The sequence below is a fragment of the Ips typographus genome, linkage group LG7 (genome assembly GCF_016097725.1).
Source record: "Ips typographus isolate SLU linkage group LG7, UJ_Ityp_2.0, whole genome shotgun sequence".
NCBI classification, from domain to species: domain Eukaryota; kingdom Metazoa; phylum Arthropoda; class Insecta; order Coleoptera; family Curculionidae; genus Ips; species Ips typographus.
In genome coordinates, this window is record NC_138428.1 from 7,406,810 (window position 1) to 7,430,857 (window position 24,048).

General features: G+C 34.2%; 1 long non-coding RNA gene across 1 annotated transcript; it reads right to left on the reverse strand.

The window, feature by feature from the left end:
* Positions 1-4,339: 4,339 nt before the first annotated feature.
* LOC145731783 (uncharacterized) lies at positions 4,340-23,446 on the reverse strand. Its single transcript, XR_014178878.1, has 3 exons — positions 23,247-23,446; positions 22,941-23,127; positions 4,340-9,213 (listed from the first exon to the last, which is right to left on the reverse strand). It is a non-coding gene; the product is annotated as an uncharacterized LOC145731783 (long non-coding RNA).
* Positions 23,447-24,048: the final 602 nt, after the last annotated feature.

The window sequence follows — 24,048 nt, forward strand, 5'->3', positions numbered from 1 at the left end:
CTTTAATCCGGTTTATGGAATGTATCTTACATATATCATATCGTTTAGATTTTAAAAAGTGGAGTGCTAGATCCAGTGTTCAAAAAGACCTTTTAAAAAACAAGAAAAAACGTGTTCAAATGGAACTTAAACAAAGACTTGGTATAAATGTTGACGTGCCGAGACAAGGAAGTGGAAACTCAAACGATGGCAATACTGCTAGAAGATTTTTTAGAGATACTCAAATAGTTGCAGAAGTAACAGGAGTTGATGAAGAGCTCATTATCAGGTTCTCTACTGTACTTCAAGTTTTGATAAGCGGAAGAGCAATAAATGAAGAAGCCTTTGATAACTGTGCTCAAAATACAGCAAACATTTTTGTATCGAAGTATCGATGGTTTTACATGCCTTCTTCAATCCATAAAATACTTTTACATGGGTGTGGTATAATACAATCTGCTTGTCTTCCGATTGGACAACTCAGCGAGGAAGCAGCGGAAGCAAGAAATAAAGATTTCAAAAAGTTTCGTCAATTTGGTTCAAGAAAATGCTCGCGAGTTGCCACTAATGAGGATATTCTACATTCTCTGCTAGTATCATCCGATCCGTACTTGACTAGTCTGAGAAATCGATGGAAAAAACATGTCAGTTTTGAAATGAGCGAGGAAGCCACAAAACTTCTAATTTCATAAGTATGTAAATAAAATCATTTGTTTTCGAATTTTAAGTTAAGTTAAACTCAAATTTGAGGAAATTAAATTATAATTTTTTATTATATTATCAAAACTTGTGTGTTTGCAAATTGTAAAGTTAAAGTAGTTTTTCATAAAACTTCTTGGTAACTTAGGAAAATATTTTTAAAAAATTAAAAAAGAAAATAATAACTTGAATTTTTAGGTTATATTGGGTTTTTGTAAAATTCATTCTTCTCCGTGGAATTTTATAGTGAATTACTAAAATTGTGCATAATTTTTCTCTTTACAAACAGATAAAACAATATTTTCAACACAAATTTTAGGGATCTGTACAAATTTTCACTTATTAAAAGTAGTGTTTTATATTATGACCGCAGGCGTCCATAAGACCGTACCACTGTGCGGCGCCCCGTCAACGAGCAAGTCACCAACAGGAGCAGCAGCAACAACCAGCAGCAGCACCACAAGCCAATAACGGAATGCCACCACCCCCCGATCGTGACAATAACAATATTGGCGACGATGCAATCGAACAACTGATGCTAAACATCTGTATGGACGACGACGGGATTGTGCGAACACCACCACCACCACCACCTGTGGTACAAGCCATCCCACCAGCCACAGAAGATGTCGTCGCCAATATTGTACCCGGAGGAGCAGCTGCAACAACAGCGAACTCAAATCCCGGTACGCCTTGCATTCGCTATGACTGTCAACAAGTCGCAAGGACAAACTTTTAAGCGGGTAGGGATTGCGCTCACCAGTCCCTGCTTTGCTCACGGCCAGTTGTATGTCGCCATGTCGCGAGTCGGCGATCCTGCACAGGTTCGAATTTTCGTGGGGCCACATCCGATGCAAGGTCGTTTCACATTTCCTACCACCGTGCTCACAACGCGGAATGTGGTACACCGCGAAGAGTTTACGGTAAGACCGGATCCGCCTGTAGTCGTATATAATATACGCAAACGGGCCCATCAAAACGTCAATGCTGTAGTCGTTGGACCCGATGGTGGCAATGTGGTTGATGGTGATGGCGGTAATGATGGTGGACCACCACGATTATTGTCGCTGCCACAATTATTGTTGCCCCCATTGGACACGGCGGTATTACGTGTTGATGGAACCAGGCGGATTGGAGATCGACCATCGACCATTTACGATCGAGACGCTCTGTTGATGCCACCACCAATCGCCTTACCACCTAGAGCGCGCCCACGAAAAAAACGACACAACGAACCAAAAACCTACTTGGCACCACCATCACAATCATCACAGGCCGGCACGCATAAATCATCGTCGAAGATTCGAATTTTGTCAGACGTGCAGATTCGGCCGCCAAGAGGTTCGCCACAACCTGGGCTACTGCTACGATCATTGCCCTCTGCTATACCACGACATCCACCATCATCAGCAGAGGAGCAACTGTGACGCCAGAACAAATCGAGGACAGTGACGGAGAAGTGAGCGAGGCGCACCTGGTGCAAATTGCAAAAGAGCAATTTTTCAACCCCATTTGTCCAGATCTCACCGATGTGGAGTTGAAAATGCGCAAATCCGTCGCTGATATGCCTGGCACCTCGGATACGATTAGCGACCAACTGACAGAGGATCAGAGGGATGAAACGAGACAAATAGCGGAAATCGAGGCGAGAATTTGTCAGCGCAAAGCGATGGAAGCTATTACCGGATTTGGACAGCCCCCTTCAAAGAAGGGAAAAAAAAAAAAAAATTAATATAAATATTTTAAATTGATACAAAAGTGTAGACGAATTTGGTCTTGCTAGGCAATTTTAAATGTTTTATATTTACCAAAAAAATTTAAAAAAATGTAAAATCAATTTAAAATGTTTACAGATTGGTGTGGTCAATCTGAAATTTGGTACGTTTTTTAGATGATCTCGCACGTACAGTCTGTAGGTGTTTAAAATTGACCCAAAAAAAAAATTGTTAGTTTTAGGTGCGCATAGTTTTTAAGTTCCCCTCTGGTCCCTGTTGTAGATATAGGAGATAATAGAATAGGAAAAAAAAAATAAAATCCAAAAAAATTTAAAAACAAAAAACCAAAAAATACACAAACGACACAAGTGTTTAAAGTGGTACTAAAACACTTGAATCTGGACATTTAAGTGTAATCACTTTAAATACTAACACACACACATAAAACACACATTTCGACATAAAGTGTTTAAAGTTTAACTAACGTACCCAACTTTTTTTTAGTATTTCATTCATTCAATTTTTACAACTTTAAATGCTTTATGTTGTGACAAATACTTTAGTGTAATTCAAGTACTGTACGAGTATGACAATTACACTGGGGTAACAACAAATAGATAAGTTTTAGGTGAAATATTTATTTACCTGTTTCTAATCTAAAAGGTACCCTTCCATGGAGCTGTGTGACCTTGACGTGGGTGGAAGGGCTTAGTAGATTAATGTGTTGTTTGCATATTTTTTGCATGCAACAACATTGATCGAAGCCAAGGACAGCTCAAAGTGTTTTTCTTACATTTTTAAAAGTACTATTGACATGTTTTGTTAATTTCAGCTCAACTTTATGATGACGGCTACGACGACGACGACGACGACGATGAACAAAGGTTCTTTTCAGAACCATCACATGATTAATTACAGAAATTCGTTTGTCCTTAATTTTCTCATCACGTTTCAGGTATAAAAAGTATATATAAAATATTCCCCAACTTTTAATTTAATTGACTCTCAGTAACACTAAAATTTAGTTTTTCTCCCCAAAAAACTTTTGAAAATAAAAAAAACTGTAACCTGTAACCCTTCCTTTAGGCAAGGACAGGTCAAAGTGAATTTTTTTTGTTAGTTTCAGCTCAACTTTATACTGCTGATGACGACGACGTTGAACAAAGGTTCTTTTCAGAACCATCACATGATTAATTACAGAAATTCGTATTCGTATATATATTTTTTGGCGACGTTTATATGCACAAATTGCTTTCAATGCAATTCCATAAACAAAATTAATAATTATAAATAGTTTATCATAAAATTATTTCTTAATTTACTACATTTACGAGAAAGGTGTTGCAATGCAATTTCTTATTCTTAATTCATAAATTTATTATTTTTCTCTGTCAAATGTTATTCATCAATTAATAATAACACAATATTCATTTTTTGGTTATGAAATCGGTTGTTTTTATTTCAACTATTCAAAATATTAAAAGTTTGCAATCTAACCAATACATTTCTTTTAGTATTTGACAGATTCAGATTTAGTTTTTATTGATAATTGTATTTTAAAAGTTGAAATTAACCATCTTTCAAGGTCATTAGTTATGAATATGTTTATGGAATTTTGTATAAACCAATATAATGCATTACGGACTTGAAACTTTAAGGTTACAACAAGAAAATGCGCTTATGATTATGAATTAAGTCCATCACATGATTAATTACCGAAATTCGTTTGTAGTCAATCCATCACATTTCGTTTCAGATATATGCTATTTAGCCACGAGTAGGACTGACCATATTATTGTTATTGAGAACCATCCCATAGTATTTCCTCAAACAAGGAAAACAATAAAATGTGGATTTATAGTCTCAACGAAACAATTGAAACACTTGCTTAATATTTTGTTGTATTATACAGGGGGTTCAAGAGCACCCTGGACATGGGAAAACGGTTTTGATTTTTTGCGCCTGCACAATTCATTTAATGGAAAATGATTCAGATAAAAGTTGTAGAGCACATTTTCGCCTACCAACCTGTAATTTTTTTATTACAGTTTAATTTAATCACTGTGACAATTTATTACCATAAGTAAATCTAATTGTAAGTAAATTAAATTTTGTTTTTGTATGCTATAGTAAGAGTAACAAAATTTAATATACAATAAAAAAGAAAGGCCTGTTTTTGTTCTTTAAAAGGCCTGTTCGTAAAGACACTTTTAATCGTTGCCAATTTATTATTAATCAATAGTGTTGAAATTATGATAAACAATATTAAAATTTGTCTACTATGAAAATTGAACTATATACGTACTACATAATAATAAATTGGTTACGGTTGAAAATGTCTTTATGAATGGGCTTATAATTAGAATTTAAAAAAATATATAGAAAAAAAAAACTTCCTGACATTTGGTGAATGCCAAAAATTGAGTATTAGTGATGCGCTCTGTTACGAGATGGCGCTTCTTTTACTTCCAAACGTTAACATTGCAGTTTCCAGTCTAAAGGGGGATAGTTTGTGCTCTTCACATCTGTTGAATTTACTGTGCAAGGACTTTCAAGTACAAGATGTTAAATTATATTTCAGCGCTTCATTCTTCATAGATTATATTATTCACTGAGTAGTACTGCTCGCGGTGCTGGCCTGGCGCCGAATGTTGACGTTTGAAAATGTCATTAACTGACAATTGAAAATTCCTGTCAATTAGGTGAACTTCCTAACTAGCTCACTTTCGTTTTCGGCGCTGGTTGGTAAGGATGTTGACCTTTTATAGTCCCACGTTTTTACTTTTACGTTTAGGGCAATTAAATTTTCCTTTTGATTTAGGTCTTTAGGTGGGTTCAAAGATGTCCTCTAGGAAACGTGTTAGGTCTCGTTCACGTTCTAGTTCTCGCTCGAGTCTAGAAAAACGAGTCAGACTGCTAGAGTCTTTGTTAAATAGAAAAAGCACGTGCGAAAATCGTTCTTCCCGAATTTCTTCAAAGCGAGAATATCAGTCTCGCAGAAGAAGGGACTACAGCGAAAGCTCTAGTTTCGAGTCCCAGTCTTCTTCAGGGGGTAATAGCCCGCAAACCGAGTCTAAAGCCTTAGATCGCAGTCCATCAAGTGGCTCGGCGGGCAATGAAGACGTTCTGGTTTTGCATGATGAAGAGGGTCTAGATGAAGAGACCATTAAGCTTTTGGGTGATGACCCGGATTTAAAGAAAACCAATAAAATTGAGTTAAATGGGGCATTTTGACTGTACGTTGGGAGAACCTTTTGGCTTCAGGTTTATCAAGGGAAGCCCGAACTAATCTAATGGAGAAATATCCAATTCCTCTTAATTTGATGCATTTGAAAGCCCCAGATCTTAATGTGGAGGTAGCAGGTATATTATCTAAAAGTTTATTAAAAAGAGATAAGTATTTAGCTAGTTCTCAGACTCAGTTGGGATCAGCTTTGTCAGCTTTAGGCTGTGTTTTAAATTTATTACTAAATGAGTCCACTGCAGATAACAACTCAGTGCGTAAAGCTGCTTTACAGCCAGCTTTGGATGCAGGTCGAATTCTTGTAGATCTGCATTATCAATTATCTCAGAGTAGGAGGTTTTGTGTTGTACCCTTATTGGATAAGATGATTAAGCAAATTGCTATAAACAGCAAGGTGGAAACAATGCTTTTTGGGTTAAAATTAAGGCTCAGAAGGAGATTGAGAAAAACAGTAGGGAACTTAAGAGCATTCAGTCAGTTTCCTTAAAGCAGGCAAACACAAGAGGAGGTCCTAGTTCTTTAAACTGGAATGCCCCATCTCGGTCTTACAGACAGAGGGAACCGAGATATCAGAGGGGGCAAAAACCTCTTTACCGACAGGAGAAAGGCAAAGTAGAGTGGGGGAAGGCCGAGGAGAGGGCCTATGCATACAGGAAGAAGTAAAGGTAGGTAAACATGGGGGTAGACTGAAGCATTTTGTAAAAAGATGGAGAATAATAAATCCTAAGCCAACAATAATAAGTTGGATTAAGCAGGGTTATCGTCTGCATTTTCAGGGCCTGCCCTTGCGCAGTTTATCAGGGCAAAGAAAACAACAATTTTCCGTATTTGAAAAACAACAAATTCTTAAAGCTTTAAATAAGCTATTAGTTTCAGGTGCTATAAGAAAATGTTCACCATCTTCTCGCCAGATACTGTCTCCCGTTTTTCTAATAAATAAGCCTAATGGAGATAAACGCTTTATCCTCAATCTCAAAAGACTAAATCAATTTGTTAAATCTCCTCACTTTAAAATGGAAGATTGGCGTACAGTTGTTAAACTTTTGCAGGCAGGTTGGTGGATGACAACTATTGACGCTTTTTTCCTGGTCCCAATTAATTCTTCTTCAAGAAGAATTTTGAGGTTTGTTTTTGAAAAGAATTGTTTCGAATTTGTTGGTCTACCTTTTGGCCTTTCATGTGCGCCATATGTATTCACAAAGATTATGAAGGCTGTAGTTGCACACCTACATAAGCTGGAAATTTGCTGCATCATTTATTTTGACGATATGCTTATTCTGTCTCAGAGTGAGCACCTGGCCAAATTTCACACTAGAATTTCTATTGATTTGTTGCCTTATTTGGGACAGAATGTAGAATACAGTTTGTGGCTCATTTATCTGGTTTACTGGTATCTACTTTGCCAGCTGTAAAATATGGGCTATTATATTTGAAAAATTTGGAGAGGTTCAAAGTTACTGCTTTAGTTAATGCTAATCAGAAATGTCTTATTAATTCTAGGTTATTAAAGAGAGACTTAAAATGGTGGTTATCTGCTATAGAAAATGCTTCTCAAGTATTTCGACAGGATGTTTACTCTGTCGAGATTTACACGGATGCTTCTAATACTGGTTGAGGAGCTCATTGTGTTGGAAGAGAGGCTCATGGGTTATGGGACTCTGGAGAAAAAGAATACCACATAAATTATTTGGAGCTTTTAGCTGCTTTTAACGGCTTAAAGTATTTTACAAACAGTTCTCACTTTGGCAAAAATGTTCTTTTGAGAATTGATAATGTAACTGCGATTTATTATATAAACCGTATGGGCAGCATCAGAAATAGAAAACTTAATAAATTGTGTCAATCTATTTGGAAGTGGTGCGAGAAAAGAAATATTTGGATACATGCTACCTACGTAGCCTCTAAAGACAATTTGGCAGATAGGAGCTCCCGAATTACCAGATGTGAAACTGAATGGGAATTAAATTCCCATGAATTTGATTTAATAGTTTGCAGATTTGGATCTTTTGATGTAGACCTTTTTGCGTCATTTTATAATAAGAAATGCCAGCATTACATTTCCTTGTTCAATGATCCCCAGGCTCTAGCAATAGATGCTTTTACAATCCCTTGGGAAAATTTCTATTTTTACGCTTTTTGCACCCTTTGCTTTAATCGCGAGAGTTTTAAAGAAAATAATCTCCGATAGAGCAGAAGGAATTTTGGTGGTTCCCTATTGGCCATCACAGGCTTGGTATGCATTATTCTCCAAGCTTTTGGTTGACACTCCTTTATATTTAGGACCATCTAATAATTTAATTTTTTCTCCGTTTAGAGATCAGCTGTTCCCTGTAAAGGATCTTACCCTGGTTGCAGGACGATTATCAGGGAAGCCTTTTTGCTAAAAGGTATGCCTGAAGAAGGTTTGCCAGTTATTTTGCAGTCTTTATCAGCGTCCACTATAAGACAGTATGATTCAGCATATCGGCTTTGGTGGACATACTGTACAGAAAAACAATTGTCAGTCTACGGAGCTTCCTTGGATCAGGTGATTTTGTTTTTCAGGGATTTATTGGACAAAAGAACTTTTAAATACGGCTCGTTCAACAATATTCGATCAGCTTTATCACTGATTTTTCCGGATAATTTTAGCAGACATCCTTTTATTAAGAGGTTTATTAGAGGCATTTCGAGATTGCGTCCTCAAAGACCTCGTTATGAGTTTACTTGGGATCCTCAGATCTTATTGGACTTTATCCATAACTTACAGAACGAAGAGTTATCCTTGGAAAATCTCACTAAATCAGTTATTTGTTTATTGGCCCTGGCTACGGCACAGAGATTTCAGACATTCGCCTCCATTAAGGTTCAGAATATCTCGTTTTAGTACCTCGGCCGTAGGAAACCAATTAGGCTAATTCACGAAAAATCATAAAAAATTAATATTTTTCCCTCAAAACGCCAATTTTTTTCAAAATGTTTTTAGAAGGGTCATGACTGAAAGGGTTAATATACCGTATTAGTCGTGACCCGACGTCCAATCGACTCAAATTTGTATTCCCCAAAATAGTGCAAATACGAGTAGAAATGCCGTCGCTCCAACGTCGGTTAATCGAACGTTGAATCAACGTCCAAATGCCGTTTGGGCATTATTCATAGTTCTTAGAAAACACATGTAATTTGCATTAATTCTTCGATATAAATAGGAGCTGAGCAGACACAAAAAGTTAAATTTGCTGTAGGATGTTAATCAGTTGGAAAATAAATTGTACGTTAGATAGATATTACTGATTGCTGGTCCTTGTTCACTCCCAATGTCAACTTCTGCACAGTTACTCAGTTCGCCATGCGTAGATTGACATTTAAAGGAATGACAATATTTCTAATACTTCAGCATTTAGTTGGAAATTAAATGAAAATTATTCGGCCAGATATTGTGGATAGAACAATGCTGCAAATGGCATAACAGCAAATCGAAATCGCAAATAAAACTACACACCACCCGCGCCCCAATCATTAGTTTATTATTAAAATTTAAAAAAATCCAAGATTGACCTGGATGACCTTTTTTTGCTTCTCGCTTCACCGGGAGAATATCTGTAACAAAAAAAATATATTATCACGAGAATATAAGAAATGTCAATGTGTTTTAAGTTTTAACTCGGTTTTAACCAATGTTAGCTGAAGCTTGAATTTATATTGTAGCATAAAATCAGTATAAAAATTCATTATACATTGAATTACATTCCAGCGTCCTCACGGAAAAGGTACATTTTTTCAAACAAATCAACCAAAAAATAGATAGTTTTCAGACTAGTAAGAATAATGAAAAAAACCTTTCCTACTCAGGTGCGGTAAATGCACTTTTACACACTTATTTGAGTGCGGGAAAGAGTACTTTTCCGCACCGGATGCGGTAAAGTTACTTTTCCGCATTGCAAAATTAATTTACAATAAATGTAAAATTTTAAAGGTAATACCAGGTGTCCAAGAGCACCCTGGACATAGGAGATTAACATGGGAAAACGGTTTTATTTTTTTTGCGCCTGTACGGTTGATTTGATTGAAAAATCGTAATAATGAAAGTTATAGTACCTATCACGGACTAGTTTTGTGTATTTTTTTCGGATCTCTAACTTGAGCCCTTTCGTCGTAAAACACGAACAAAAATGAGAAAATTTAAACTTTTGACCTGCACTGTATAGGCGGTTGTCGAGCAACCGTACCAGCAACAATGACCTGTTTACCCGTTTCATAAAAATGGTGGCTTTGTCAGCAAAACGGTAGTCTAAACATTAATTAAATTCTCAAGTCCTGAAAGGCTTACCGATGTGACCTTTTGTCCTCAGTTCCTTTACCTAACTTCAACCGTTTCTGACTTTTAACAGTTTTGGTTACACACAGGTTTTGGTCAAACAACAGTTTATAAATACTATTGTGATTTATAATACTTTTTAAATTTCTTAAACACAAGATAATTTCGCCTACTACTACGAAATCTCGATTCAAACAGACCTGCACGAACCACTTTCAACCGACAATCTTTTTTTACCTTACATTCTTTCTCCGCTCATCTCCCCGATAAGCCATTCGAGTATTCGTTTCATTTAGTATAGCAAACTATAATACAATTTTACTCTAAACGCACGACAAAAAAAACCCGCAGCCAGGTATCGGACTTTGTCCTCTCCGATCCGAAAGGAATCTGGCCACCGACGTCATCACCCATACGCACGTCACCACCAATCATCTCAAAAACTGTACCAATTAATTTATATACGTTGCAGGTTATTATGAATTTTGTAAATGTACTTTACCCTTTAACCATTAACCGTATTAGCAAAACAATATTAAAACATTAAATATCTCGAAAACGGACAACATTTAAGATCTAAAACTAGTATACTTTTTTTAAATAGAAAACATATTAGAATAATATTTTGAAGTCGTATCTCCGTTTCAACTGCGTAAAAAAAGTTTAAGTCCTTTTAAGCAGCTGAAATAGTTGCAGATAGCGTAGTAGTAGCAAAATAGTAGTAGTAATGATGTAGCTCTATGTCCCATTACTTATGGTCCACCCTATACAGGGTTATTCACATTATTCGACACGGAAGATTGCGACTAACCTATTCACTTTCAAAAAAGTTTTGATTCTGGGATGGATATTGAAGGTAGGTTTTAAAAATATTTGCAAGATGTACCGGTTGTCCCAAATGCAGAAAAAGTATCAAAGTCATGTTTTTTCAATTGGAACATCTAGTATATTACTTTATTTTCAGAATCTACGTTGAAAATAAAAATTAATTGAAGTTCATTGATGTTTGATAGGTCTAAACTTTACAGTTCCTCAGATATTCCTAAATTTGTAAAAATGTAGAACAAATATTAACATTTAAACATTCAACCTTCCTTTGAGATTTATTGACCAACATTGGTTTGGGCGCTGATAACAGATTAAGTTTTATGACCCAAAAGTGATAAATTGTCTAGCTCATATCAGGGGGGGTCTCAAATTTTGAAGTAGTATAAACTTGTCAAAATCAAATGGAACCCCACCAATTTTATGGTTACAATATATGCAAAATTTAATTACCTATCGAAAATTATTAAGCTTTCATACCGCTAATTGTTAACGTTTTCTTGGAAAATCGACTGATTTTGGATACCGTTCAAAGATCACTTGGTATCTTTTCCAATTACATATCTATCGTTCTAATCTGAGTAAAGCTTAGAATTAACTAGTGGCTTAATACTTTGTAAATTTGCTATCCAAGTTACAAAAATAATTCATAAAAAATGTTTAAAACGGCGACAATTCGACTACAAACAGAAACATACCTACTCCGTTTTTGAGTCCTTCAGCAACATTATTAAGTATCTTAATGGATATACTCCTAAAAATTTCGCTAATTCGCTAATCTGTGGTCATTTCTCAAGGGTATCAAAAATCACTCAAAATCGGTGCGAGTTCGAGAAATGTTAACTTTCCAAGAAAACGCAAACAGTTAGTCATAAGAGACCTCAATAATTTTCGGTAGATAATTAAATTTTGCATCTACTTTAACCATAAAATTCGACCACCATAAATAAACCATTCAATTTGATTTTGACAAGTTGTTAAAGTTTAAAGGTTGGAATTATTGGGAGAAAAATTTTGAGACATCCTGTATGAGCTAGACAATTTCTCACCCATGGATCCTAAAACTTGATCATTTAGCAGTTCCCAAGCCAATTTTGATTGATATCAAACATAGGTTGAGTGATTAAACAGTAAACCTTGTTCTAAATTTTTACAAAATAACGAATATCTGAGAAACTGTAAAGTTTAGACGTACCAAACCTCAATATCAAATAAAATACTAAGTATTCCATTTGAAAAAATATAACTTTGATACTTTTTCTGCATTTGGGACAACCGGTAAATCTTGAAAATATTTTTAAAAGATACCTCCAATAGGTCTACATCCATCCCAGAATTAAAAGTTTGTTGAAAGTGAATACTGTTGCAAATGCAGGTAGTATAAGTGCGCGAGTGGAGGAAAAGACGAAAAGGACGATTACGACGAACGTAACCTAAAAGGTGTGCCGCTCGGTGTGCCGTGTGCAAAACCAAGACTTACACAGACTTTTTAGAAAAACGTGTTCACTTGTTCACTATCACCTACTTCTTTGTTATTAAAGCAGTTTAAAGATTTTCCAAGGGTTATTTTTAGGAAAATTCAAAGCCAGATCTCCGGAAACCCGGCGATTCTGTACAAATACTTTAGTCACGGATTCACGATTCACAGATGGTGAATAGTGATTTGAGCTGTATGCTGTATAGTACCTGGAAAGAAAACAGTCCCTTGAAGATATTGGTTGGTGTTCTACGTAAAAACTGAAGTTGCAACTACAGGGGTGAGTTCGTTCCATTTACATCATTTGTATTTCCATGAAAATTGTACCCTGTTTTTGTTTGCAATGATTTTGTGAATAATTCACTATCAAAATGAGTTCTCAAGAAGAACAAATAAAAAATATGTCAAGGGCTAAGGCCACCTTAAAAAGTAAGTTGACAAGATTTAATAATTTTTTAAATAATGAAGTTGTGCCTAATTTAAACAGTAACTTGCCACTCACTGAGGTAGAAGTATTAGATGTTCAGTCTCGTTTAGACAGAGTTCAACCATTTTTATTAAATGAGTTTGAAGAATTGCAAACTAAGCTGTCTCTGTTGTTTAATGATGAGGAATATGATAGAAAATTAAAGGAGCTGAATATAGAAAGTGAAATTTTTGAAAGTTCATACTTTTCGAGTGTTGTGTTGGCAAAAAAGATTATAAATGATCATAAAAATCAAAATTTGTTAGTCACAAATATTCAACAGGTTGGTGTTTCCACGGTGTCATCAGAAAATGATAATCGAGGTGATAATACTGGTTTAAAACCAATTGATGTACCAAAGTTTGGAGGTAAGTACGATGAATGGTTAGAATTTCGGGAAATCTTTAGTTCATTGATTCATACAAATAAAATGTTGCCAAATATAAGAAAGTTTCACTACTTAAGAGGTGCTTTACAAAATGAGGCTTTACAAGTGATACAAGCAATTGAATTTTCAGACAGTAACTACAATACTGCCTGGCAAGTGCTTTGTGACAGGTATGACAATGACAGGTTACTCATTTTTAGACATGTTAAGGGCATATTTAACCTTGAAACCATTCAAAAGCCATCTGCTGAAAAAATTCGCAGTATGATTGACTCCCTGAATAAACATTTGCGTTGTTTAAAACAATTAAATGAACCCACTGAATATTGGGATACCCTTCTTATTTACTTACTTTCTCAAAAGTTGGACTCTTCAACCACTAATGTTTGGGAACAAAAAAAGAGCAGTTTGCCAGAGAATCCAACATTAACTGATTTTGCAAAATTTTTAAAAGAAAGAGCCAATTTTTTAGAAACCATGCAGGTTACCAGAGAAGATTCAAAAATTAAATTACATCAAACTACTAAAACCTTTTATACCGAAAACCAAGCAAGACCTTGTTTATTTTGTAATCAAACCTCTCATTACATTCAAAATTGTGATAATTTTTTAAAGTTATCTCATGGAGACAAAATTGAATTTATTAAAAACAAGCGGTTGTGTATGTGCTGTTTGAAACCTGGTCATCATAGCAAAGTTTGTAGAGCCAAATCATGTTCTAAATGTCGATACAAGCATCATGTGATTTTACATTTAAATAATTCTCAAAGAGTGGTGAGACATGATGCTGAAAATGTACCAGAATCAAATAGGCAAATACACACCACTGAAAGTAATGAGGACATACATCAAGCTGTAGTTGGTTTAACAGCAAACACAGTGCAACAAGTGCTATTGTCAACAGTTTTGGTAAAGGTTTATGACAACCACAATCAAAGCCACATTATAAGATGCTTATTAGATAATGGAAGTATGTCTAGTTTTATAACAAAAAATTTGTGTTATAAACTTGGCCTTCAAACAGAGTCAATTGATTTTTGTGTTTCAGGAGTCAATAAAGTGACATCCCAAATTAATGAAAAATGTCAAGTGGAAATAAAAGATGTTCATTCGGATTACAAGATTAAATTGACTTGTTTAGTGTTACCAAACATTACTTCAAACATTCCCAATCATAAAATTGATTTAAAAGACCTAGGTATACCCAAATCGTTTGTTTTAGCTGATCCTAGTTTTCATGTACCATCTAAAATTGACATGTTGATTGGTGCAGATGCATTTTGGAAAATTTTATGTGTAGGGCAGCACAACTTAGGCCATAACAAGCCCGTTTTACAAAATACAAAGTTAGGTTGGGTGGTTAGTGGTCCACTATGGTCAAATATGAACACTTCGGTCTGTAACTTTGTCACTATTAATAAAAATGTGGAAATTTTAGATATACAGCAACAGTTAACCAAATTTTGGGCTTTAGAAGAGTGTGGACCATCTGCAGCTTTATCTTTGGAAGAAAAGGAAGCTGAAGAACATTTTGCAAAGCATACAATTCGTTTACCAGATGGTAGGTTTGAAATAAATATACCATTTAAATCAAACTTAAGTCAATTAGGAAATTCATTTTATAAAGCCAGAAGACAGTTTTTTGTACTTGAAAAAAGGTTAGATAAAAATCCCACTTTAAAATCAAATTACTCAAACTACATGAAGGAGTTTGAAAGTTTAGGTTTCATGAGAAAACTACAAAACTTTAGTGAAAATGAATTCTGCTATGTAATACCACATCATGGAGTTCAACGCCCAGAGAGTTTAACATGTCCTCTTCGAGTGGTGTACAATGCAAGTATGACTACTGTTTTAGACAATAATTCAACTGGGATATCATTAAATGATACACAAATGGTTGGTCCTGTGGTCCAGGATGAGTTACTTACAATTCTCATTCGATTTCGTCAGTATAATTATGCAGTGTCAGCAGATGTCTCAAAAATGTATTGTCAAATTTCGGTAAATCCAGAGCAAAGAAAATACCAACGGATTTTATGGAGGTCAGATTCATCTGAGAATTTGAGCATGTATGAAATGACCCGTGTAGTTTTTGGTATGGCGTCTAGCCCATTTTTAGCTACTCGTTGTCTAAAACAGTTGGCACTTGATTGTAAAGAATCAAATCCCCAAATATCAAATATAATTGAACACGGATTTTATGTGGATGACTTTTTAAGTGGCGGCAGTACTGTTGAAGAAACAATCTCTATTTGCAATCAAGTTTCTTATATCTTAAAAAGCGCATGCTTTCAACTTAGAAAGTGGAACTCCAACAGTAGTGACGTTATAAATCATATGAAAAATAATTGTTCAGAATTAAATTGTGTGCAAATTGGACCTAATGAAAATGCAAAAATGTTAGGTCTAATCTGGTCTACTAAAAGTGATGAGTTAAAATTCAAAATAAATTTTCCTGCTAATCAAACACGAATTACCAAACGCACTGTTTTAAGTCATATAGCACGAATTTTTGATCCTTTGCATTTGTTGGCACCTTGTACAATAATCGCAAAGATGATATTACAAAAAATATGGTTAGTCAAACTGTCATGGGATGATTCATTGCCTATTGATATTGAACAAACATGGTTGAAATTTAAAGTTGCTCTTATCGATCTTCAAAACTTATCTGTGTCTCGACAAGTAGTCTGCAAAAATGCTGTATTGTTCGAGCTACACGCTTTTGCAGACGCGTCACAAAGTGCGTATGGTGGAGCAGTTTATATTAAATCAGTCAATAATCAAAATGAATATTTTGTAAACCTAACATGTGCCAAAGGTAAGGTTGCACCATTAAAAACCATCACTATTCCTAAATTAGAATTATGTGCAGCGGTTATTACAGCCCGGTTAGTAAAACGAGTTGTAATGTCAATGGATATCAAATTTAACAAAATTATCTTATGGTCCGATTCGACAATAGTGTTAGGTTGGTTAAAGATGGCACCTAGTATGTTAAAACCGTTCATTAGTAATAGGGTAGCTGAAATCCAGGAGTTAACATCAAATTATGAGTGGCGACATGTACCAACTAGTGATAATCCAGCTGACTTGATCACTCGGGGTGTACAACCAGACCAACTTAAACATGTCGAATTGTGGTGGCACGGCCCAAACTTCTTGAAGTTTGACAAATCAAAATGGCCAGTTTTGCCAATAATTTCTACAAAAAATTTGCCTGATGTCAAACAAAATAAACTAATATCGTTGGTTTCAAAGGATGAATTTAAATTTCCTTTTGAACATTTTTCAAATTTAATTAGATTAAAGCGTGTTGTAGCTTTAATATTACGTATGTTTTACAATAGTAAAAATAAAAATAAAAATAATCGAAAGGTTGGTCCTTTAACAGCTATTGAATTATCAGTTGCAATGAATATTCTAATTAAACTTTCACAAAGAGATAGCTTTTCAAGTGAAATAAATAAGTTGCTACAAGTGCAAAGTGAAAAGTCTGATCAACAATATTTTGAGCTTCCTACTTTAAAACATTTAAGCCCATTTCTTGATGAAAATGAAGTAATGAGGGTGGGAGGAAGATTGCAGAATTCGAACTTTGACTATCATAAAATACATCCCATTATTTTGCATTCAAAACATCATTTAACCAACTTGATTTTTCGAAATGAGCATTTGCGACTTTTGCACGCTGGACCTCAGTTAATGTTAGCTTCATTACGAGAAATCTTTTGGCCAATACGCGGGCGTGATCTCGCAAGAAATATAGTTTATAAATGCGTTACTTGCTTTCGAAAAAACCCTAAAACTATTGGTGTAAAAATGGGAAACCTGCCAGAGTCACGTCTACGCCCGGGAGCTGTTTTTGAAATAATTGGTGTGGACTACGCCGGACCGTTCTTAATTAAAGATAGGAAAGGTCGTGGTGGAAAGATATCTAAATGTTGGATGGCACTTTTTATTTGTTTTTCTACAAAAGCCATTCACTTGGAATTAGTGACTGAGTTAAGTGCTGATTGTTTTTTGCAAGCTTTTAGGCGTTTTACTGCCAGGCGTGGTAAACCATTCATAGTATACTCCGACAATGGTACAAATTTTGTAGGTGCATACTCAAAATTGAAAGAACTTGGTAATTTTTTGTCCAAGCAAGCTGATGGCATTGCGGAAGCATTGGCTGTTGAAGGAGTTGAGTGGCATTTTTTGCCTCCCAGTGCTCCACACTTTGGAGGACTGTGGGAAAGTGGAGTTAAGACATGTAAATATCATTTGTATAGGGTTATGGGTGAGGCTCACCTAACTTTTGAAGAATTTTACACATTATTGGTGCAAATAGAGGCAGTGGTAAACTCCCGACCATTATTTACCCTATCAAACTTACCTAGCGATCCTATTCCTATTACCCCGGCTCACTTCCTGATTGGAAGACCATTAACTTCGCTGCCTGATAAAGATGTCACACTAATAAGAGAAAATAGACTCACTACGTACGAGCGTGTGCAGAAATTGGCACAACACTTCTGGGAGAGATGGAGTAAAGAATATGTCTCAGAACTACAAGTTAGACATAAATGGACAAAAAGTACTGGTCGTCTAAAACTTAACGATGTAGTACTAATAAAAGAAGATCATGTTCCTGTTTGTCAATGGAGACTTGGACGGATCATAGAATTGATACCTGGTAAAGATGGAATTGATCGAGTGGCCATCATCAAGACATCTCATGGAACTACCCGGCGGGCCTTCAGCAAAATTTGCCCTCTACCAATCAAAGATGAGGATTCCAAGCAGTCGTTTGAAAGATCCTAGCCTTTCAAGATGGGGGGGATGTTGCAAATGCAGGTAGTATAAGTGCGCGAGTGGAGGAAAAGACGAAAAGGACGATTACGACGAACGTAACCTAAAAGGTGTGCCGCTCGGTGTGCCGTGTGCAAAACCAAGACTTACACAGACTTTTTAGAAAAACGTGTTCACTTGTTCACTATCACCTACTTCTTTGTTATTAAAGCAGTTTAAAGATTTTCCAAGGGTTATTTTTTAGTAAAATTCAAAGCCAGATCTCCGGAAACCCGGCGATTCTGTACAAATACTTTAGTCACAATTTTCCGTGTCGAATAACGTGAATAACCCTGTATAATGTATAAAAAAAACAAATGTTTTAATTTTGTATGTCATTAACCACAACAATTTAAAATGTTTATTGTTCAATTGAATTGTTAAAGACAATTTTCAGATTATAGTTTAGTTAAGATAACAAAAAATGCAGGTAAAAGTTGAAAAATATAAATAAATCGCAGACATTTAAATTAGGTAGGTATATGACATACTTCACAAAAGTTGAATTGTAAAAGCTATCAGAAAAATAAGTAATACACAGGCTGTTCCAATTAAAAAAGTCGAAATTACTTAAGCTGAATCAGTCAACACGGTGTTTCATAATAAATGCGTTATACAGGATGTTTCACGATAAATGCGTTATATTTCAGGGTTTGATTGAACGTCAAAAAATAACTATAATTTGCTATATAAACCATGGTTCAAAGATGTTTCGTTATGTAGATACAGGGTGTTAAAGTTTGGGTAAAAAAATCTAAATTTATTTATTTCATCAAAACAATAAGAGATATTTTCGTAAAACTTTTTAGGTGTCAACGATAAAGTTCGTTTTGCCATTAAAAAATATATTTTTTATTTTTGCTAGTGGCGTCTAATCGAACAATTTATCGACCATTTTTGCAAAAAAAATTATGTACGCCACTGTTTTTCCATAAAATGCAAATCAGTTCTGAATTCCTTATTCAATTTAACACAGAAAAGGCTAGTAACTTTTTGGTACGTCATCTCGTTTTCGAATAAAAAATCATGCAAAAGTACCATTAAAATTAATATTAAATCTTCGAATTTCGTCTCTATTCAATTTTAAAATTTTGATTTATTCAGTTTTTTAATGAAAAAATAGGAAGATACTGCTTGTTCCTATCGAATAATTTTTTTTTTTTCAAAGACTAAATTAATAAAAATTTAGATATTGATTAATAAACAGTCGACGATTTAGTATTGATTTTATGGGTACATTTTTATGATTTTCAATTTTTTATTGGAAAACAGAAAGGTGTACCGAAAAGTTACTAGAAAGCTTTTCTGTTCTAAATTGAATGGGGAATTCAAAATTGATTTGCGTTTAATAGAAAAAGAGTGGTGTACATATTTTTTTGCGAAAACATTCAGGAACGTGTTTGATTGAACGCTACTGGCAAAATTAAAAAATGTGTTTTTTATGGCCAAACGTGCCTTATCGTGGACAGTTGACACCTACAAAGTTTAATAAAAATATCTGAGACCGGTTTGAAGAAATAGATCCAAACTTTAACACCCTGCATCTCCATAACGGAACATCTTTGGCCCATGGTTTAGCAAACTAGGGTAATTTTTTACTTTTAATCAAACCATAAAATATGACACATTTATCGTGAAACCCTGTATTTTAGGGTTTGATTAAACGTCAAAAAAAAACCTAGTTTTCTATATAAATCATGATCCAAAAATGTTTCGTTATGGAGGTACAGGGTCTTAAAGTTTTGACAAAAAAAAACCTCAAATTATTCTCAAATCGGCTGCAGCAATTTGCATAAAACTTTATATTCAACAAAAATATTCACCAACTCGTTCAATTGGATACCACTGGCAAAATTGAAAAATGTCTTTTTTATTGCAAAGCGTGCTCTATTGTTGACACGTACAAAGTTTTATGAACATAGGAATCTGCAGCCCTTTTGAAGAAATAAATAAATTTAGATTTTTTATCAAAACTTTGATACCCTGTTTCTCCATAGCAAAACATCTTTGGACTCGGTTATTTGCTTATATTTCAATTTTGGTATTTATACCAAAATATGACGTATTTATCGTGAAACACTCTGTAAAAAAATTGAACGCCCTGTAGCATCTAACGCAAATTTATTTGCGTAAATCTAATTTGTGCTCCCTGTACAAACAATGGTAATTGGTAATACAGAAAATTTTATATCACAGTTTTATATCAAATATTAGTAAAACCTCGAGGAAAACTATTAGGTTGCAGTATAGACATTAACATAAAACTTAAAAAAAAATTCTACCTAGTATCTACAAATGTATTAAAAAATATAAGGTTCTATTCAAGATAAAAAAAAAACTAATGCCTGGTTTATACCCCCAAATTAAAAAAAAATTAATTAAATGTAAATTTGTACCGGGTGACCCAATAAGACTGTTCCTCGACCATATCTTGGGAACCGTTCGTCGTATGACTTAAAGGTAAAAATTTTTTTAGGTTAATCGGCACTGACGAATCGCTGGAGAATATTTTAAAGTTCTAAAAATGACCACTAGAGGCCGTAACTGCCAGCTTAAATTTTTAAATTGCATTTTCTATAAATTTTACACAATAAACTAGAATTTTTTTTCCACATGTTTAAAGCGAACCAATTTATCTATTATTTTCGTAAAACACCATTTTCTGTTATTTCAAAAACAAAGATGGCATGGGGTGTTCAATTATTTTTGCAATAACTTGCTTTAACTTCTTAACAGTTTGACCAATTTCAACAAATTTGGTATTGTTGAAAATAGCATTTCTTGGGCAATAAGAATCAACCAAAATATAGTTAATTTAGTTGAATATTTCTCCGCCAGGGGGCTAGTTTTGACACCATAACTCAAATTCCAAAAAAGATAAAAAAATAAATGGTATGATATGACCTTTTTCTTTATGAAAAAGTAGCCAAAGAACATCCAAATAGGTCAGTGAAAACCGTTTTTCAAATTCTGGTTCCCAACCTGAAATATTGAGCAAATTAGATTAATGTAATAAATTTCATAAAACTATTAAAAATGTAGCTACATAATGAATAAAATGTTATAGAAGCAATTGTGAGTCTAAATAGAATTCATTTAGGCATTATTTAAAAATACCATATATCATCAGAACATTCATGTTGCTCCAAAGGGACTAAACGTTATACCTTAAGTTAAACCTTCTTTTTAAGTTATACCTTATACTTTTTAATTTACAAATATATTATATATTTTTTGGCAGAAATTGATTCCAAAAATCACACAAAAACAGGAGGACATTGCAATGCAATAGACAAATTTCGAGAGGAACATTAAAGTGACTTAATAAGTTCAGGATGCATTTAGTCCCTTTGGAGCAAGATGAATGTTCTGACGATATGTGGTATTTTTTAAATAATGCCTAAATGAATTCTATTTAGACTCACAATTGCTTCTATAACATTTTATTCATTATGTAGCTAAATCTTTAATAGTTTTACGAAATTGAGAAAACTTAATTTGACTTGAATGAAAATTTAGTTTAATTTTAATTCGCAGGTCTACATAGACGTAATTAAAAACTTAATTTTTGTCCATAACAACACGTAGTAAACAAAGTAGTCCAGGTTACTTTACTCTGGGTTGATATCGAGGGGTAGACCGCCGATAATTTTTTGTACACCAAAATGCCTTTTTGCATACGAAATACCTTGAAATGCCTTTAAAATACCTCACAATGCTTCGATTATACCTCATAGTGATAATGCCTTAAAAAAACTGCCTAAAATGCCTCTAACTGCTTTGAAATACATCAAAATGCCTTTAAATTATTTAAACTGCCTTCGGATACCTTAAAATGTTTACACATTTGTTGCTTTCTTAAATACAGACATAGAAACAGTTGAAGTAATTTAAATTTAGACAGTAATAAAATTGTAAGAACTATAGGTCACATGACTTGATAATTCAATTTTTGAGCTTGCAACATTGTAAAGGCTAGTTGACATTGTCAAAAACAGTCACGTGAAGTTCAAAACGCAGTTTAAACTTTGAAAAATGGTAAATTAAATTTAAAAGGTTGTTAAAACTTAACTTGCAAAATACACGTTACGTGACGTTGAAAATGCAATTCTGCATGTTCTTTCAACACTGTAAAGGTCAGTTGACATCTGTCAAAATTAGTCACATGACCTTTAAAATGTGGTTTAAAATTAAAAACTGGCAAATTACATTTAGACTATTTTAAACATTTGTAAAAGCAAGAGACACATCATGTGACTTTGATTATGTCATTTTAGAGCTTGCAACACTGTCCAAGCCAACTGACACCTGTCAAAAACAGTCACATAACTTTAAAATGTAATTTAAATGTTGATCATTTGGTAAATTAAATTTAGACATTTGTAAAAGCTGAAATTGTAAAATACACGTTGTGCGACGTTAATAATACAATTTTGAGCCTGCAACACTGTAAAAGCCAGTTGACACCTGTTAAAAACAGTCACGTGACCTTAAAAATGTAGTTTAAATGTTGAAAAATTGGTACATTTTTATAATAATTTGTAATGAATATTGTTTCAACTCAATATCATGTAACAAAGATTTTACCATAATAATTACTTGTGCCTATGCTGTTATGTTCAATTTTCAGTCAATTTTGTTATATTAATAAACTACATTTTGAAATATACAGACCATGCCCCACAATACTCTCAAATGCTTTATAAACATCTCAAAATGCCTCGTAATGTCTTGTAGTAATGGAAAAGTGCCTCATAATACCTCGAGTGTGTACACCAAATTACCTCGGCATTCTACCCCTCGGTTGATATGGAGAATAAGTATATTTATTAATACTACAACTAAAAACTTGGGTAAATCCTGCCTCATATACTACATATAATACATATTAACTCAAGGTTGAACAATGCAGTCTACAAAGTGAACAATGATGATTATTGTGTTAAAGGAAAAACCATATTGAAAACTGCATTGCTTTTTATTTTAATGTTACTATCATTAAAATCAGTTAACTCACCTTAAAACTTCCTTTTTTAATCCACTGTTGTAATGTAGATAGTTTAAAATATTGCACAGGATTTTATTCTTCTCCAACTTGACTTGATTGCAGTCCCTGGGAAATGTAGTCACTTTCTTCATAAAAGTTGTGCTTTTTCAACCACATGGAAAAGTAGTGATGTATGCAGCATATACCAGTTGCAGATCTGTAAGACTAGCCTAATTAGTTACTGGAACCACCCTTAAAAAATGTGTAGTAATGATGCATCAGCAATAGCATGGTTTATTACATAGGTTAGGTATGAAATTGTCATCGTAATCTTACCTGGGCCCAGCCGCTGTTGCATCCATTATGTCAATCAAAAAACATACATTTCCTTGATATTAGTGTATAATTTTCATTAATTAAATTATTGGATTTTGTCATAAAAATATAATTTAGCAGCATGTTCTAGTCTAGGTAGTTTTTTTTGACATAACAAGTGACAAGTGGGAATTTTACTTCAACACAACAGATCCAAGAGGGCGGCCCTATCAGCAAAACCTGTTTCCTCAAAGCGATACGTCGCGTGACGTCACAGTGGATGCTCGGCTGCACAGTATGAACTTAAAACCAATGGTTTATTCTTTACATTGAACAAGTGAAGTCCACCTCTACTGAGTGGAGGTATTACTTTCCTTCTGACAAAGTATTTATACTATAAAGTGATACGCTTGAATAATCAAAATATCTAAAAATTCAGCTTTATTAAGTATTGGCTTATTTCTTTAAACAAAAACATTGCAGCTGCACAAAGATGTTTGCTTTACAATCATAGTACTAAATAGGTAAATATTGTCTCATATGAGTAGTTTCTAGACCTATTAGTTGAACTCACACCAAACTACCTTATTACTGCTATTACTGTGAGTTCCCAATCAAACTACCCGTCTGAAAGGACTTTCACGTTGTGACTTGAGTATTAAAAGACTGACTGGTTGTGTCTTTGAAAAAAAACTGTATTATCGGGGGTAATATCCCTAGTGCATTTAATTTTTCCGGAAAAATTCGGAAAAACGAGTTTCTAAGTATTTCCACAGGAAAAATTAGATGCACGAGGGATATTTGGTAAGATTATTTCCTGAGT